The sequence below is a fragment of the Armigeres subalbatus genome, chromosome 1, assembly GCF_024139115.2.
Source record: "Armigeres subalbatus isolate Guangzhou_Male chromosome 1, GZ_Asu_2, whole genome shotgun sequence".
NCBI lineage: Eukaryota > Metazoa > Arthropoda > Insecta > Diptera > Culicidae > Armigeres > Armigeres subalbatus.
In genome coordinates, this window is record NC_085139.1 from 276,179,923 (window position 1) to 276,199,908 (window position 19,986).

Genomic DNA, 19,986 nt, shown 5'->3' on the forward strand with positions numbered 1-19,986 from the left:
ACTACGAGGTGCGTCCGGAGACGCCGGAAAGTATCGACCGCCAGCTGTGCGCTATCGAGGAGGCGATCACGGCGGCCCGAGAGCAACACGTACCGACGGCTCGGCAGGTAAGCAACTCCTTAAACATCGATACACTCACCAAAGATTTGATTCGATTGCGGAATGTCACTCGCAGGCAGTTTCAGCGTACTGGACTGCCTGAGCTTAAGGCACGCTGCAATCGAATCACAAAAATTATCAAGGCCAGAATGGTGGACCTCAAAAATAACGATTTCTCGAATAAGATCCGCACTCTCCCAGATTATGCTAAGCCGTTCTGGAAAATGACCAAAATTCTAAAATCCAAGCCTCGGCCCATTCCACCTTTGATCTCACTAGACAACAATGGCTCTAAGGATCGCTTGATAACCCCTGCAGAGAAGGTCGCTGAAATAGGTCGTCACTTCGTCAGCTCACACAATCTTGGGCAGAACATCGTCAGTCCACACGAAGCAGCCGTCAACGAGCATGCTAACAACATCCATTTGATTCCCAACGACTTCTCGGAGGAGTTGGAGATCTCAGCTGGCGAATTGACGGCCTATATCAAATCGTCGAAGAACATGAAGGCCCCAGGCTTCGACAGCATCCTGAATCTCGAGCTCAAACACATGAGTGCTCCGTTCTTTGAGCACCTCTCGCTGATATTTAATCAGTGTCTCCGGCTCAGCTACTTCCCATCGTCCTGGAAGTCAGCGAAAGTCATCCCCATCCGGAAGCCTGGGAAGGATCCTTCCTCACCCAAAAGCTATCGTCCCATCAGCCTTCTCTCAGGATTATCCAAGCTATTCGAAAAAGCTATTCATCACCGGTTACTTGAGTCTGCCGAAAATCTCAACATCTTGCTCGAGGAACAGTTTGGTTTCCGACGCGGTCGGTCAACTGTACACCAACTGACCCGAGTTACCAACGTCCTCAGACGGAACAAGTTTGTCTCGAAAACATCCGCCATGGCCTTACTCGATGTCGAGAAGGCATTTGACAATGTATGGCATGATGGCCTGGTGTACAAACTACAACGCTACAATCTTCCCAGCTACCTGGTGAAAATCATCAACAATTACCTGTCGGCAAGGACATTCCGGGTCTCAATCAGCGGAGCGAGTTCCAATGCGCACAACATCGTCGCAGGCGTCCCCCAGGGCAGTATCCTCGGCCCAGTGCTTTTCAATCTGTTCACCTCCGACATGCCAGAACCTCCAGAAGGCGGCATTCTGTCTCTGTTCGCAGATGACACATCCATCGTCTACAACGGTAGAGTGATCAGAGCGCTAGTGGCAAAACTCCAACGAGGCCTGGATGCCCTGACAGAGTACCTCACCAGCTGGAAGATCTGTATCAACGCGGCGAAGACCCAGGTCATCATTTTCCCCCACTCCAAATCCCCTAAACTTGTTCCGCCTGGGGACTGTAAAATCATCCTCAATGGCACGACTGTGGAATGGGCCAATGAGGCCGACTACCTTGGCTTGACCCTCGACAGCAAGCTTATTTTCAGGCAGCAGGTTGACAAAACGGTGCCAAAGTGTAACGTCTTGTTGAAACTACTGTACCCTTTGATCAACCGCCGGTCGTCATTGTCCCTGAAAAATAAGCTTGCTGTCTACAAGCAAATCATCCTCCCTGTGATCGAATACGGCATGCCGGTCTGGGAGAGCTGCGCTAAAACCCACCACCTCAAACTTCAACGGGTCCAAAACAAATTCCTGAGGATGATCCTCAACACTCCTCCCAGGACAAGAACATCCGAGGTTCACCGTCTGGCCGGAATAAAAACCTTACATGAACGCTTTGGTGAGTGTAAAGAAAAGTTTAGGATCCGTTGCTTGCACTCGGATCAGGCTCCAATTAGGGCGCTAGTTCCAATCTAGGTTATCAAATTTTTATTGTAAATATTAGTGTAAATAGTTAGTTAGGTTATCAAATTTTAAAATTAACTAATGCCTCCTCAAGGCTAACATGTTAAAATTGAACACAAAACAATTACCCTTACAAAACAAACAAGAAAAAACAAATGAAGATGAAGGGCCAGGTGGCCAAACACTTAAACTGATACACTATTGTATGAACACAAAAAGAAAATGAAAATAAATTGAATTTGAGTGAAAAAAAAATGTGCAGAAAAAAACATAATTAGCATTGTTTATGTTGATGGTAAACATGGTTGAAAGTGCCTCGTTGATGAAAATGAGATTCAGTTCTACAGTCACTCTCAAAATTGAGCGTACAGTATGGATTAGTTGACTACATTCGAAAATTTCATAGGAAATTTAATGGTTAGCTCAGTAGTTTTTAATGCATTTCAATATTCATCCCTTCTTTAATGTATGTGTGAATAAAATTGTTTAAATTTTTTCTCTAAAGTTCATTTATTTGAAAATAATCTCAAAATACGCCTATTAGATGTGACAAAATTGAGCGTACAGCTAATGTTTTTCTATAAAATTTCTTATTATAAACACGATTAATGTATTTTAATATTGTTTTTTCATGATTATATTTATAATAATAAACATCCGCTACTTAAACATTCAATGTTTTGAAATTAAACCATGTTTTGGTCAAAATGGCGAACAAGTGAGAGGTAAGAACATTGCTATTTAACAATTCAATGCCTGTGGCAGCCCTGCCGTCCTGTTTAGTCACGCTTAGTCGACATCTAAGAAGCTTTCCCCTAAAGCAAAAATTTGTGTTGGTCTATTTTAGCTCATTAAAACTCATATTCGCCTATATGGGTCTCAGTATGATAGTTACTATAAACTGTGTGTACAAAAAATAGTAAACCAATCGGTTTACATGTTGTGCATCCGCGAGTACGGCTTCGCACTGTCGGCGCCCCCACGAGTCGCAGTTGAGCGCTGATAGGTACTATCAACTCCCCAAAGCTAACATGTTGTGCACCCGCGAGTACGGCTCCGCCCTGCCGGCGCCCCACCGAGTCGCAGTTGACCGCGATTAGGTACTATCACCTCCCCAAAGCTAACATGTTGTGCATCCGCGAGTACGGCTTCGCACTGCCGGCGCCCCACGAGTCGCAGTTGAGCGCTGATAGGTACTATCAACTCCCCAAAGCTAACATGTTGTGCATCCGCGAGTACGGCTTCGCACTGCCGGCGCCCTCACGAGTCGCAGTTGAGCGCTGATAGTTACTATCAACTCCCCAAAGCTAACATGTTGTGCATCCGCGAGTACGGCTTCGCACTGCCGGCGCCCTCACGAGTCGCAGTTGAGCGCTGATAGTTACTATCAACTCCCACAAAGCTAACATGTTGTGCATCCGCGAGTACGGCTTCGCACTGCCGGCGCCCTCACGAGTCGCAGTTGAGCGCTGATAGTTACTATCAACTCCCCAAAGCTAACATGTTGTGCATCCGCGAGTACGGCTTCGCACTGTCGGCGCCCCACGAGTCGCAGTTGAGCGCTGATAGGTACTATCAACTCCCCCAAAAGCTAACATGTTGTGCATCCGCGAGTACGGCTTCGCACTGCCGGCGCCCCCACGAGTCGCAGTTGAGCGCTGATAGGTACTATCAACTCCCCAAAGCTAACATGTTGTGCATCCGCGAGTACGGCTTCGCACTGCCGGCGCCCCACGAGTCGCAGTTGAGCGCTGATAGGTACTATCAACTCCCCAAAGCTAACATGTTGTGCATCCGCGAGTACGGCTTCGCACTGCCGGCGCCCTCACGAGTCGCAGTTGAGCGCTGATAGTTACTATCAACTCCCCCAAAGCTAACATGTTGTGCATCCGCGAGTACGGCTTCGCACTGCCGGCGCCCCCACGAGTCGCAGTTGAGCGCTGATAGGTACTATCAACTCCCCCAAAGCTAACATGTTGTGCATCCGAGAGTACGGCTTCGCACTGCCGGCGCCCATATGGGTCTTGATTCTGCATTGAAAGTATTCTATTGTTCACCTAAAATCGCATACCAACATCCCCTGAAAACATATTTTATTTCGGGATACTTGGGTCATACAGCCCTGCCGTCCTGTTTAGTCACGCTTAGTCGACAACTAAGAAGCTTTCCCTAAAGCAAAAATTTGTGTTGGTCTATTTTAGCTCATTAAAACTCAGATTCGCCTATATGGGTCTCAGTATGATAGTTACTATAAACTTTTTGTACAAAAATAGTAAACCAATCGGTTTACATGTTGTGCATCCGCGAGTACGGCTTCGCACTGTCGGCGCCCCACGAGTCGCAGTTGAGCGCTGATAGGTACTATCAACTCCCCAAAGCTAACATGTTGTGCATCCGCGAGTACGGCTTCGCACTGCCGGCGCCCCACGAGTCGCAGTTGAGCGCTGATAGGTACTATCAACTCCCCAAAGCTAACATGTTGTGCATCCGCGAGTACGGCTTCGCACTGCCGGCGCCCCCACGAGTCGCAGTTGAGCGCTGATAGGTACTATCAACTCCCCCAAAGCTAACATGTTGTGCATCCGCGAGTACGGCTTCGCACTGCCGGCGCCCTCACGAGTCGCAGTTGAGCGCTGATAGTTACTATCAACTCCCCCAAAGCTAACATGTTGTGCATCCGCGAGTACGGCTTCGCACTGCCGGCGCCCTCACGAGTCGCAGTTGAGCGCTGATAGTTACTATCAACTCCCACAAAGCTAACATGTTGTGCATCCGCGAGTACGGCTTCGCACTGCCGGCGCCCTCACGAGTCGCAGTTGAGCGCTGATAGTTACTATCAACTCCCCCAAAGCTAACATGTTGTGCATCCGCGAGTACGGCTTCGCACTGCCGGCGCCCCCACGAGTCGCAGTTGAGCGCTGATAGGTACTATCAACTCCCCCAAAGCTAACATGTTGTGCATCCGCGAGTACGGCTTCGCACTGCCGGCGCCCCCACGAGGCGCAGTTGAGCGCTGATAGGTACTATCAACTCCCCCAAAGCTAACATGTTGTGCATCCGCGAGTACGGCTTCGCACTGCCGGCGCCCCCACGAGTCGCAGTTGAGCGCTGATAGGTACTATCAACTCCCCCAAAGCTAACATGTTGTGCATCCGAGAGTACGGCTTCGCACTGCCAGCGCCCATATGGGTCTTGATTCTGCATTGAAAGTATTCTATTGTTCACCTAAAATCGCATACCAACATCCCCTGAAAACATATTTTATTTCGGGATACTTGGGTCATACAGCCCTGCCGTCCTGTTTAGTCACGCTTAGTCGACATCTAAGAAGCTTTCCCCTAAAGCAAAAATTTGTGTTGGTCTATTTTAGCTCATTAAAACTCATATTCGCCTATATGGGTCTCAGTATGATAGTTACTATAAACTGTGTGTACAAAAATAGTAAACCAATCGGTTTACATGTTGTGCATCCGCGAGTACGGCTTCGCACTGTCGGCGCCCCACGAGTCGCAGTTGAGCGCTGATAGGTACTATCAACTCCCCAAAGCTAACATGTTGTGCATCCGCGAGTACGGCTTCGCACTGCCGGCGCCCCCACGAGTCGCAGTTGAGCGCTGATAGGTACTATCAACTCCCCCAAAGCTAACAGCAGCAGGGACAGTAGGGACAGTATGGACCATGTCCAAGGGCTTGACGACCCCTCCCCAGCTGTCTGTGAGTCAGGGAGAACTGCCTAGGGCGTGGTGGGATTTAGCAGTGGGCTCTGCTAAAATCCCTCCCAAAAAACCACAAGTGCCCGTAAGCAGACTCTATCAAAGCGACTGTGTGCCGCTTCAAAAGCACAAGCCCAGAGAGTGCCACTGGCACATCAGGGTTGATATCAGTAAGACCCTGATTATGGCATACTGGTTGCGTGTACTGGTTTCGTATTTGGATATTGTTATATTGTGAAGTGAGGGCTGGCAGTCTGACATTCTACTCTCTTAGTAGGGTCGGGTGACACTGACTCGAAACGGCGAGTGGGCTAATGGCTAGGCTGTCTTCCGTCCCATAAAACCGTGGCGGGCCTTGTAGCACGCTGCCCAATCCTGCCATCCAGTTTTGCCTACTGGGTGGGAGTAGGCTCAGATGCCCTTTCCTGACTTGCGCTGATCTGGCTCTGAACACGCAAGTGTCAACCCTCGCATGGCCTCCCTGCTTGCCGCAAGGCAGGCATAGATAACCATGGGATCACTAAAGGCGACTACTCCAGTAGGATTCGGCGGCAGCCGCAAGGGGGACCCATAAGAAATGAGTACTGAACGAAACCTATCTTTGGAGTTGGAGGTGACGGACCCCTTTGCCAAAAGGGGCCTAGCGAGGTCCCCTATTAAAGAGGCACCGAAGAGTCTCCAGCGGTGGTGGGGAGTAGCCCTGCCTGCACGCCTGACGAGCCACTACCCGGGATACGGGTGGTGGCCGAGCAACTCGATGAGATCATCGAGTTCGTAAGCGGCAGGCAGAACACCAACAAGGAGCTTAAGCAGAGCCTGTTGGTGCTCCGGCGAGCTGTTCGTGTCGCAAGACAAGAACAGGTCGCTTACATCAGGCGTGTAGCGGAAGCAGAGAGGATAGCCAAAGGTACGCAGACCAAGGCCCTCTCCTCCCCTAGCGGTGTTACTGCGGCGAATGAGGCGACCGCCCTTACGGCCAGTGAGGGCAAGAAAACGCCAAGTAAGAAGCGACCCAAACGCGCTACCATTAAGGCGAAGCGTCGCCTGGATGGTGCACCGGAGCCTGAGGGGCGTATGCCCAAGAAGGCGAAAGGCACTAGACAGGCACAAGTTGCTGAGCCACAAGCTGGCCCCAGCCAGCCATCGGTAGCCGCCGAAGGGGATGCGAATCCTTGGCAACTGGTCAGTAGGGGGCGGAAGTCGAACACCCCTCGACCAATGAAGAAAGTGAGAGACAGAGGCGAGGCCTTGTTGGTGAAAACCGACAAGGACAAATACGCCGATGTCCTTAAATCGCTGCGAGCGGCCGATAGCCTATCGGCCCTGGGCCAGGACGTGCGCAGCGTTAGACGTACCAAGAACGGTGAAATGATCTTGGTACTGAAGCGTGGCGCGCAATCCAGCGGGGTGGCTTACAAAAGCTTGCCCAGGAGGTCTTGGGTGACGGCGCTCAGGTTAGGTCGTTGGGTGCGGAAGTGACCCTCCAGTGTAAGCAGCTGGATGAGGTCACGACCGCGGAAGACGTCGTCTCTGCCGTCAAAAGAGCAGTGCGGCACAGAGGTTGAGCGGTCCTCTGTACGTCTAAGAGGGGATTCTTTGGTACGCAGGTAGCCTATCTCAGACTACCGGTGGCTGACGCCAAAAGGTCATCGAGAAAGGGAAGCTGAAGATCGGCTGGTCAGTATGCCCAGTAAGCGTGCTCCAGCCACCTTCAGTGGACAGGTGCTACCGGTGCCTTGAGTCCGGGCACAAGTCTTATGACTGCAAGGGCCCAGACCGAAGCAAGATGTGTCGTCGCTGCGGCGAGGAGGGACACAAAGCACAGGAATGCGACAAGGCACCTAGGTGCCTTATCTGCGCCAGTAAGAAGCAGGCCCGGAACCATGCTATGGGCGGGCCTGCGTGTCCCTTCGGAGAAGCCAATCGGAAAAAGCCGTGCAAGTAACACAGCTGAATCTGAATCACTGTGCACCTGCCCAGCAGCTGCTGTGGCAGGCGGTCTCGGAGTCGAGGATCGATGTCGCCCTCCTGTCCGACACGTACAACGTCCCTGCCGGCAACGGCAACTGGGTGGCGGACGGGTCTAGGTCGGCGGCAATTTGCACAACAGGAAGGTTCCCCGTTCAAGAGGTTGTACACTCCTCCGCGGAGGGTGTCGCGATAGCCAAGATCAACAGGGTGTTCTATTGTAGCTGCTACGCCCCACCAAGGTGGCCAATGGAACAGTTCAACCAGATGATCGACAGGCTATCGGCCGACCTAGTAGGTCGGAGCCCGTTCGTTATAGCGGGAGACTTTAATGCTTGGGCAGTGGAATGGGGCAGCCGCTGCACCAATCAGAGGGGACAAGCGTTACTCGAGGCACTTGCAAAACTCGACGCAGTGCTTGTCAATGACGGAGCCAGTAGCACATTCCGTAGGAATGGGGTCGAGTCATGGATAGATGTAACGTTTGTCAGCTCTAGTCTGGTCTCGGACCTAGACTGGAGGGTAGACGAGGGCTACACCCATAGTGATCACCTAGCAATTCGCTTCAAGATCAATTATGGTGTGCAGCGTCCGAGGGCTGGGGATCCCTGTCAGGTCCGTGGGTGGAAGACCACTCACTTCGACAGCGAAGTTTTCACCGCGGCCCTGGGACTGGAGGCCAACACCGACAGTCTAAGCGGGGATGCGCTGATAGCTGTCCTATCACGCGCGTGCGACGCTACTATGCCGAGGAAAGCCCTGCCAAGAAATGGCAGACGCCCGGTATACTGGTGGAGTGCCGAAATTGCAGCCCTACGATCAGCCTGCCTCAAGGCTAGACGTAGGACGCAACGAGCCCGCACCGAGGAGGAAAGAGCGGTCCGCCGGGAAGTGTTTCAAGCTGCGAGACTGGCCCTTAACAAGGCCATCAAGAGCAGCAAGAGAGCGTGCTTCGACAACCTGTGCGAGGGTGCCAATGCGAATCCGTGGGGTGACGCCTATAGGATCGTGATGGCCAAGACCAAAGGGGCTCTTCACCCCCCGAACGGTCACCGGACCGGTTGGCGAGGATTATCGAAGTACTCTTCCCGTCCCGAGCCACAAGTCCTTGGCCTCCTCCTGCACTGCAAGGCGCTGGGAGTGTGGCCGAAATGGTGGCTCCGGTGACGAACGAAGAGTTACTCGCAGTGGCTAACACCCTTGCGATGAACAAAGCTCCAGGCCCCGATGGAGTTCCAAACAGTGCACTTAAGGCAGCGATCATAGCGAACCCGAACATGTTCAGGCTAGCTATGCAGAGATGCCTGGATGAGTGTTGTTTCCCTGAGAGATGGAAAAGGCAGAAGTTGGTACTGCTGCCGAAGGCCGGGAAGCCTCCGGGTGACCCATCGGCGTACAGACCAATTTGCCTGATCGACACGACGGGTAAACTGCTCGAGAGGATCATCCTCAACAGGCTCACCCCGTATGCAGAGGGTACGGATGGCCTGTCGAGTAACCAGTTTGGTTTTCGGAAGGGTAAGTCCACGGTGGACGCTATCAATTCAGTCCTCAAGACTGCAGAGGTAGCGATCCAACGGAAAAGGCGAGGAATTCGATACTGTGCGTTGGTGACACTGGACGTGAAGAACGCATTCAACAGCGCAAGCTGGGATGCCATCGCGCTCTCGTTACACCGGCTTAGCCTGCCGGTGGGACTGTACCGGATCTTGGAATGCTACTTCCAGAACCGTGTGCTGCTATACGAGACCGATGCCGGTCAGAAAAGTGTTCCTATTACCGCAGGAGTCCCGCAAGGGTCAATCCTGGGTCCGGTACTATGGAACCTGATGTATGACGGGGTTCTGAAGCTAAAGTTCCCTCCTGGTGTGAAGATCGTCGGCTTTGCTGACGATGTAACCCTAGAGGTCTACGGGAGTCAATCCCGAAGTAGAGCTAACCGCAGAACACGCGATCAGCACTGTGGCGGACTGGATGAGTGCGAGAGGCCTTGAGCTCGCTCAACATAAGACGGAGGTGGTTATCGTCAGCAACCGTAAGTCGGCACAACATGCAGTTGTACACGTGGGAGACGTCGCGATCACTTCAAAGCGGAGTCTGAAGATTCTTGGGGTCATCATAGACGACAAGCTTACCTTCGGTAGCCATGTCGAATATGCGTGCAAGAAGGCTTCGACTGCTGTGGCGGCATTATCGAGGATGATGTCCAACAGCTCCAAGGTGTGCGCCAGTAGACGTAGGCTACTGGCAGGCGTTGCCGCATCTATTCTTAGGTACGGCGGCCCGTCCTGGGCAAAAGCACTGGGGGTAACCAGTTACCTGCAGAAACTGGAGGGCACCTACCGCTTGATGTGTCTCAGGGTGATATCGGCCTACCGCACGGTATCGCGCGACGCATCCTGCGTGATAGCGAGTATGATGCCAGTCGGGCCTACCTACGTGGCACCAGAGGAGCCCGCGAGCGTACCAGGGTGACTTCGGTTGCCAGATGGCAGCGCGAGTGGGATAACTCCTCGAAAGGTAGGTGGACCCACCGGCTGATTCCTAACATATCAAGCTGGGTGGGGAGACCCCATGGGGAGGTTCACTTCCATCTGACACAATTCCTGTCAGGCCATGGCTGTTTCCGACAGTACCACCACAGGTTTGGACACGCGGAGGTCCCCGTCTGCCCTGACTGCCCAGGTGTTGACGAAACTGCAGAGCACATACTGTTCGTATGTCCTCGTTTCGACGTCGAAAGAAGAGCAATGCTAGACGTTTGCGGCCGGGACACAACTCCGGATAACCTTATCCAAAGGATGTGTCAAGCGGTGGAGAAGTGGAACGCAGTCTCGACTGCAACCACTCAGATTGCCTGCAGCTTGCAGAGAATCTGGCGCGCCGAGCAACAATCGACAAGCATGACTAACTTATGATTGGTGTTAGAGCGAAAGTGCCGAACGCGAAGAAGTGTGTGAATGGTCTGCCCATGCAGAGGTAATGGCGCAGCGGGTGGCAACCGAGATCGTCACCTCGAAGCATGGCAGAAGGGTGAATGAATAGGTGTATGTATGGACTGCACACGCCGCGCTGGGAGTAGCGCAGGAATGTTGGTTCCTACGACTACTGATACCCCGTGGAGTGGCAGAGGAGTGTGGGGGAGCATCCAAGTCAGTCTCACATGGTACGAAAGGAATGAGTTGAGTCGTGTTGAGCTAGTCTCATATGGCATGAATGAGGTGAGTCAGACTCACATGGTATGTCAGAAGTGGGAACCTAAGCGAAGAGTCCCACAAGGGATGCCAGAGGGAGTGTTAGGTCGAATGACTCGAGTAGTATGTGTCAGCGCGAACTGAATGAAAGAGGTGAGCAGTCTCACATGGTACGATAAAGGTGGGCATAGAATTAGTCCCGCACGGCATGAGAAGGGTGGGCACAAAAGTTAGTCCCGCACGGCATGAGAAGGGTGGGCACACAAGTCAGACCCATAGGAGCGTTAATGTGTGTGCAAGCATGGAGCGTATGAGCATGAATCAAGGGCTTGGGTGGGCATACAAGTTAGACCCACATGGCATGAGAAGGGTGGGCACACAAGTTAGACCCGCACGGCATGACAGAGGTGCAACAGAGTATGTAGGGTGTGTTTGAGGGTGCGATAGAGCGAGCACCCAAGTCAGTCTCGCGTGGGACGAGTGCCTGTGTGAGCGATAATGAGCGAGTACGCTTAGTACTGCCGTCCCCCCAGAAGTAGTACTGCGAGGTAGATCCTGGGGGAAACGATGGTGGAGCCCAAGGGAGTTTAGTCGGTATTACCGGTATGGTCGAGTCCGACACTCCAGTACACTTCCGTGTGGTAGTTTGGCAACTACAATGCACGTGTACTGGGTTAGTGTGTAAATGCATTCTCCCTTGTAAAAAAAAAAAAAAAAAAAAAAACTCCCCCAAACCTAACATGTTGTGCATCCGCGAGTTCGGCTTCGCACTGCCGGCGCCCTCACGAGTCGCAGTTGAGCGCGGATAGTTACTATCAACTCCCCCAAAGCTAACATGTTGTGCATCCGCGAGTACGGCTTCGCACTGCCGGCGCCCTCACGAGTCGCAGTTGAGCGCTGATAGTTACTATCAACTCCCCCAAAGCTAACATGTTGTGCATCCGCGAGTACGGCTTCGCACTGTCGGCGCCCCCACGAGTCGCAGTTGAGCGCTGATAGGTACTATCAACTCCCCAAAGCCAACATGTTGCGCATCCGCGAGTACGGCTTCGCACTGCCGGCGCCCCCACGAGTCGCAGTTGAGCGCTGATAGGTACTATCAACTCCCCCAAAGCTAACATGTTGTGCATCCGCGAGCACGGCTTCGCACTGCCGGCCGCCCCACGAGTCGCCGTTGAGCGCTGATATGTAATATCAACTCCCCCAAAGCTAACATGTTGTGCATCCGCGAGTACGGCTTCGCACTGCCGGCGCCCTCACGAGTCGCAGTTGAGCGCTGATAGTTACTATCAACTCCCCAAAGCTAACATGTTGTGCATCCGCGAGTACGGCTTCGCACTGCCGGCGCCCTCACGAGTCGCAGTTGAGCGCTGATAGTTACTATCAACTCCCACAAAGCTAACATGTTGTGCATCCGCGAGTACGGCTTCGCACTGCCGGCGCCCTCACGAGTCGCAGTTGAGCGCTGATAGTTACTATCAACTCCCCCAAAGCTAACATGTTGTGCAGCCGCGCGCACGGCTTCGCACTGCCGGCGCCCCCACGAGTCGCAGTTGAGCGCTGATAGGTACTATCAACTCCCCCAAAGCTAACATGTTGTGCATCCGCGAGTACGGCTTCGCACTGCCGGCGCCCCACGAGTCGCAGTTGAGCGCTGATAGGTACTATCAACTCCCCAAAGCTAACAAGTTGTGCATCCGCGAGTACGGCTTCGCACTGCCGGCGCCCCCACGAGTCGCAGTTGAGCGCTGATAGGTACTATCAACTCCCCAAAGCTAACATGTTGTTCATCCGCGAGTACGGCTTCGCACTGCCGGCGTCCTCACGAGTCGCAGTTGAGCGCTGATAGCTACTATCAACTCCCCCAAAGCTAAAATGTTGTGCATCCGCGAGTACGGCTTCGCACTGCCGGCGCCCGCACGGGCCGCAGTTGAGCGCTGGTCGTTACTCTCACACCCCCCAAATCTAACATGTTGTGCATCCGCGAGTACGGCTTCGCACTGTCGGCGCCCTCACGAGTCGCAGTTGAGCGCTGATAGGTACTATCAACTCCCCAAAGCTAACATGTTGTGCATCCGCGAGTACGGCTTCGCACTGCCGGCGCCCACACGAGTCGCAGTTGGGCGCTCCTACGTAATATCACCTCACCCAAAGCGAACCTCTGGTGCATCCGCGAGTACGGCTTCGCACTGCCGGCGCCCCCACGAGTCGCAGTTGAGCGCTGATAGGTACTATCAACTCCCCCAAAGCTAACATGTTGTGCATCCGCGAGTACGGCTTCGCACTGCCGGCGTCCTCACGAGTCGCAGTTGAGCGCTGATAGTTACTATCAACTCCCACAAAGCTAACATGTTGTGCATCCGCGAGTACGGCTTCGCACTGCCGGCGCCCTCACGAGTCGCAGTTGAGCGCTGATAGTTACTATCAACTCCCCCAAAGCTAACATGTTGTGCATCCGCGAGTACGGCTTCGCACTGCCGGCGCCCTCACGAGTCGCAGTTGAGCGCTGATAGGTACTATCAACTCCCCCAAAGCTAACATGTTGTGCATCCGCGAGTACGGCTTCGCACTGCCGGCGCCCTCACGAGTCGCAGTTGAGCGCTGATAGGTACTATCAACTCCCCAAAGCTAACATGTTGTGCATCCGCGAGTACGGCTTCGCACTGCCGGCGCCCCCACGAGTCGCAGTTGAGCGCTGATAGGTACTATCAACTCCCCAAAGCTAACATGTTGTGCATCCGCGAGTACGGCTTCGCACTGCCGGCGCCCCCACGAGTCGCAGTTGAGCGCTGATAGGTACTATCAACTCCCCAAAGCTAACATGTTGTGCATCCGCGAGTACGGCTTCGCACTGCCGGCGCCCCACGAGTCGCAGTTGAGCGCTGATAGGTACTATCAACTCCCCAAAGCTAACCTGTTGTGCCTCCGAGGGTACGGCCTCGCCCCGGCGGCGCCCATATGGGTCTTGATTCTGCATTGAAAGTATTCTATTGTTCACCTAAAATCGCATACCAACATCCCCTGAAAACATATTTTATTTCGGGATACTTGGGTCATACAGCCCTGCCGTCCTGTTTAGTCACGCTTAGTCGACATCTAAGAAGCTTTTCCCTAAAGCAAAAATTTGTGTTGGTCTATTTTAGCTCATTAAAACTCATATTCGCCTATATGGGTCTCAGTATGATAGTTACTATAAACTGTGTGTACAAAAAATAGTAAACCAATCGGTTTACATGTTGTGCATCCGCGAGTACGGCTTCGCACTGTCGGCGCCCCCACGAGTCGCAGTTGAGCGCTGATAGGTACTATCAACTCCCCCAAAGCTAACATGTTGTGCATCCGCGAGTACGGCTTCGCACTGCCGGCGCCCCCACGAGTCGCAGTTGAGCGCTGATAGGTACTATCAACTCCCCCAAAGCTAACAGCAGCAGGGACAGTAGGGACAGTATGGACCATGTCCAAGGGCTTGACGACCCCTCCCCAGCTGTCTGTGAGTCAGGGAGAACTGCCTAGGGCGTGGTGGGATTTAGCAGTGGGCTCTGCTAAAATCCCTCCCAAAAAACCACAAGTGCCCGTAAGCAGACTCTATCAAAGCGACTGTGTGCCGCTTCAAAAGCACAAGCCCAGAGAGTGCCACTGGCACATCAGGGTTGATATCAGTAAGACCCTGATTATGGCATACTGGTTGCGTGTACTGGTTTCGTATTTGGATATTGTTATATTGTGAAGTGAGGGCTGGCAGTCTGACATTCTACTCTCTTAGTAGGGTCGGGTGACACTGACTCGAAACGGCGAGTGGGCTAATGGCTAGGCTGTCTTCCGTCCCATAAAACCGTGGCGGGCCTTGTAGCACGCTGCCCAATCCTGCCATCCAGTTTTGCCTACTGGGTGGGAGTAGGCTCAGATGCCCTTTCCTGACTTGCGCTGATCTGGCTCTGAACACGCAAGTGTCAACCTTCGCATGGCCTCCCTGCTTGCCGCAAGGCAGGCATAGATAACCATGGGATCACTAAAGGCGACTACTCCAGTAGGATTCGGCGGCAGCCGCAAGGGGACCCATAAGAAATGAGTACTGAACGAAACCTATCTTTGGAGTTGGAGGTGACGGACCCCTTTGCCAAAAGGGGCCTAGCGAGGTCCCCTATTAAAGAGGGGGCAAGTGGAGTGACGGCTGCTGCTATTGGCAGCACCGAAGAGTCTCCAGCGGTGGTGGGGAGTAGCCCTGCCTGCACGCCTGACGAGCCACTACCCGGGATACGGGTGGTGGCCGAGCAACTCGATGAGATCATCGAGTTCGTAAGCGGCAGGCAGAACACCAACAAGGAGCTTAAGCAGAGCCTGTTGGTGCTCCGGCGAGCTGTTCGTGTCGCAAGACAAGAACAGGTCGCTTACATCAGGCGTGTAGCGGAAGCAGAGAGGATAGCCAAAGGTACGCAGACCAAGGCCCTCTCCTCCCCTAGCGGTGTTACTGCGGCGAATGAGGCGACCGCCCTTACGGCCAGTGAGGGCAAGAAAACGCCAAGTAGAAGCGACCCAAACGCGCTACCATTAAGGCGAAGCGTCGCCTGGATGGTGCACCGGAGCCTGAAGGGCGTATGCCCAAGAAGGCGAAAGGCACTGAACAGGCACAAGTTGCTGAGCCACAAGCTGGCCCCAGCCAGCCATCGGTAGCCGCCGAAGGGGATGCGAATCCTGGCAACTGGTCAGTAGGGGGCGGAAGTCGAACACCCTCGACCAATGAAGAAAGTGAGAGACAGAGGCGAGGCCTTGTTGGTGAAAACCGACAAGGACAAATACGCCGATGTCCTTAAATCGCTGCGAGCGGCCGATAGCCTATCGGCCCTGGGCCAGGACGTGCGCAGCGTTAGACGTACCAAGAACGGTGAAATGATCTTGGTACTGAAGCGTGGCGCGCAATCCAGCGGGGTGGCTTACAAAAAGCTTGCCCAGGAGGTCTTGGGTGACGGCGCTCAGGTTAGGTCGTTGGGTGCGGAAGTGACCCTCCAGTGTAAGCAGCTGGATGAGGTCACGACCGCGGAAGACGTCGTCTCTGCCGTCAAAGAGCAGTGCGGCACAGAGGTTGAGCGGTCCTCTGTACGTCTAAGAGGGGATTCTTTGGTACGCAGGTAGCCTATCTCAGACTACCGGTGGCTGACGCCAAAAGGTCATCGAGAAAGGGAAGCTGAAGATCGGCTGGTCAGTATGCCCAGTAAGCGTGCTCCAGCCACCTTCAGTGGACAGGTGCTACCGGTGCCTTGAGTCCGGGCACAAGTCTTATGACTGCAAGGGCCCAGACCGAAGCAAGATGTGTCGTCGCTGCGGCGAGGAGGGACACAAAGCACAGGAATGCGACAAGGCACCTAGGTGCCTTATCTGCGCCAGTAAGAAGCAGGCCCGGAACCATGCTATGGGCGGGCCTGCGTGTCCCTTCGGAGAAGCCAATCGGAAAAAGCCGTGCAAGTAACACAGCTGAATCTGAATCACTGTGCACCTGCCCAGCAGCTGCTGTGGCAGGCGGTCTCGGAGTCGAGGATCGATGTCGCCCTCCTGTCCGACACGTACAACGTCCCTGCCGGCAACGGCAACTGGGTGGCGGACGGGTCTAGGTCGGCGGTTGTACACTCCTCCGCGGAGGGTGTCGCGATAGCCAAGATCAACGGGGTGTTCTATTGTAGCTGCTACGCCCCACCAAGGTGGCCAATGGAACAGTTCAACCAGATGATCGACAGGCTATCGGCCGACCTAGTAGGTCGGAGCCCGTTCGTTATAGCGGGAGACTTTAATGCTTGGGCAGTGGAATGGGGCAGCCGCTGCACCAATCAGAGGGGACAAGCGTTACTCGAGGCACTTGCAAAACTCGACGCAGTGCTTGTCAATGACGGAGCCAGTAGCACATTCCGTAGGAATGGGGTCGAGTCATGGATAGATGTAACGTTTGTCAGCTCTAGTCTGGTCTCGGACCTAGACTGGAGGGTAGACGAGGGCTACACCCATAGTGATCACCTAGCAATTCGCTTCAAGATCAATTATGGTGTGCAGCGTCCGAGGGCGGGGATCCCTGTCAGGTCCGTGGGTGGAAGACCACTCACTTCGACAGCGAAGTTTTCACCGCGGCCCTGGGACTGGAGGCCAACACCGACAGTCTAAGCGGGGATGCGCTGATAGCTGTCCTATCACGCGCGTGCGACGCTACTATGCCGAGGAAAGCCCTGCCAAGAAATGGCAGACGCCCGGTATACTGGTGGAGTGCCGAAATTGCAGCCCTACGATCAGCCTGCCTCAAGGCTAGACGTAGGACGCAACGAGCCCGCACCGAGGAGGAAAGAGCGGTCCGCCGGGAAGTGTTTCAAGCTGCGAGACTGGCCCTTAACAAGGCCATCAAGAGCAGCAAGAGAGCGTGCTTCGACAACCTGTGCGAGGGTGCCAATGCGAATCCGTGGGGTGACGCCTATAGGATCGTGATGGCCAAGACCAAAGGGGGCTCTTCACCCCCCGAACGGTCACCGGACCGGTTGGCGAGGATTATCGAAGTACTCTTCCCGTCCCGAGCCACAAGTCCTTGGCCTCCTCCTGCACTGCAAGGCGCTGGGAGTGTGGCCGAAATGGTGGCTCCGGTGACGAACGAAGAGTTACTCGCAGTGGCTAACACCCTTGCGATGAACAAAGCTCCAGGCCCCGATGGAGTTCCAAACAGTGCACTTAAGGCAGCGATCATAGCGAACCCGAACATGTTCAGGCTAGCTATGCAGAGATGCCTGGATGAGTGTTGTTTCCCTGAGAGATGGAAAAGGCAGAAGTTGGTACTGCTGCCGAAGGCCGGAAGCCTCCGGGTGACCCATCGGCGTACAGACCAATTTGCCTGATCGACACGACGGGTAAACTGCTCGAGAGGATCATCCTCAACAGGCTCACCCCGTATGCAGAGGGTACGGATGGCCTGTCGAGTAACCAGTTTGGTTTTCGGAAGGGTAAGTCCACGGTGGACGCTATCAATTCAGTCCTCAAGACTGCAGAGGTAGCGATCCAACGGAAAAGGCGAGGAATTCGATACTGTGCGTTGGTGACACTGGACGTGAAGAACGCATTCAACAGCGCAAGCTGGGATGCCATCGCGCTCTCGTTACACCGGCTTAGCCTGCCGGTGGGACTGTACCGGATCTTGGAATGCTACTTCCAGAACCGTGTGCTGCTATACGAGACCGATGCCGGTCAGAAAAGTGTTCCTATTACCGCAGGAGTCCCGCAAGGGTCAATCCTGGGTCCGGTACTATGGAACCTGATGTATGACGGGGTTCTGAAGCTAAAGTTCCCTCCTGGTGTGAAGATCGTCGGCTTTGCTGACGATGTAACCCTAGAGGTCTACGGGAGTCAATCCTCGAAGTAGAGCTAACCGCAGAACACGCGATCAGCACTGTGGCGGACTGGATGAGTGCGAGAGGCCTTGAGCTCGCTCAACATAAGACGGAGGTGGTTATCGTCAGCAACCGTAAGTCGGCACAACATGCAGTTGTACACGTGGGAGACGTCGCGATCACTTCAAAGCGGAGTCTGAAGATTCTTGGGGTCATCATAGACGACAAGCTTACCTTCGGTAGCCATGTCGAATATGCGTGCAAGAAGGCTTCGACTGCTGTGGCGGCATTATCGAGGATGATGTCCAACAGCTCCAAGGTGTGCGCCAGTAGACGTAGGCTACTGGCAGGCGTTGCCGCATCTATTCTTAGGTACGGCGGCCCGTCCTGGGCAAAAGCACTGGGGGTAACCAGTTACCTGCAGAAACTGGAGAGCACCTACCGCTTGATGTGTCTCAGGGTGATATCGGCCTACCGCACGGTATCGCGCGACGCATCCTGCGTGATAGCGAGTATGATGCCAGTCGGGCTGGTCATCCGGGAGGACGAGGAGTGTTTTGACCTACGTGGCACCAGAGGAGCCCGCGAGCGTACCAGGGTGACTTCGGTTGCCAGATGGCAGCGCGAGTGGGATAACTCCTCGAAAGGTAGGTGGACCCACCGGCTGATTCCTAACATATCAAGCTGGGTGGGGAGACCCCATGGGGAGGTTCACTTCCATCTGACACAATTCCTGTCAGGCCATGGCTGTTTCCGACAGTACCACCACAGGTTTGGACACGCGGAGGTCCCCGTCTGCCCTGACTGCCCAGGTGTTGACGAAACTGCAGAGCACATACTGTTCGTATGTCCTCGTTTCGACGTCGAAAGAAGAGCAATGCTAGACGTTTGCGGCCGGGACACAACTCCGGATAACCTTATCCAAAGGATGTGTCAAGCGGTGGAGAAGTGGAACGCAGTCTCGACTGCAACCACTCAGATTGCCTGCAGCTTGCAGAGAATCTGGCGCGCCGAGCAACAATCGACAAGCATGACTAACTTATGATTGGTAAGTTAGAGCGAAAGTGCCGAACGCGAAGAAGTGTGTGAATGGTCTGCCCATGCAGAGGTAATGGCGCAGCGGGTGGCAACCGAGATCGTCACCTCGAAGCATGGCAGAAGGGTGAATGAATAGGTGTATGTATGGACTGCACACGCCGCGCTGGGAGTAGCGCAGGAATGTTGGTTCCTACGACTACTGATACCCCGTGGAGTGGCAGAGGAGTGTGGGGGAGCATCCAAGTCAGTCTCACATGGTACGAAAGGAATGAGTTGAGTCGTGTTGAGCTAGTCTCATATGGCATGAATGAGGTGAGTCAGACTCACATGGTATGTCAGAAGTGGGAACCTAAGCGAAGAGTCCCACAAGGGATGCCAGAGGGAGTGTTAGGTCGAATGACTCGAGTAGTATGTGTCAGCGCGAACTGAATGAAAGAGGTGAGCAGTCTCACATGGTACGATAAAGGTGGGCATAGAATTAGTCCTGCACGGCATGAGAAGGGTGGGCACAAAAGTTAGTCCCGCACGGCATGAGAAGGGTGGGCACACAAGTCAGACCCATAGGAGCGTTAATGTGTGTGCAAGCATGGAGCGTATGAGCATGAATCAAGGGCTTGGGTGGGCATACAAGTTAGACCCACATGGCATGAGAAGGGTGGGCACACAAGTTAGACCCGCACGGCATGACAGAGGTGCAACAGAGTATGTAGGGTGTGTTTGAGGGTGCGATAGAGCGAGCACCCAAGTCAGTCTCGCGTGGGACGAGTGCCTGTGTGAGCGATAATGAGCGAGTACGCTTAGTACTGCCGTCCCCCCAGAAGTA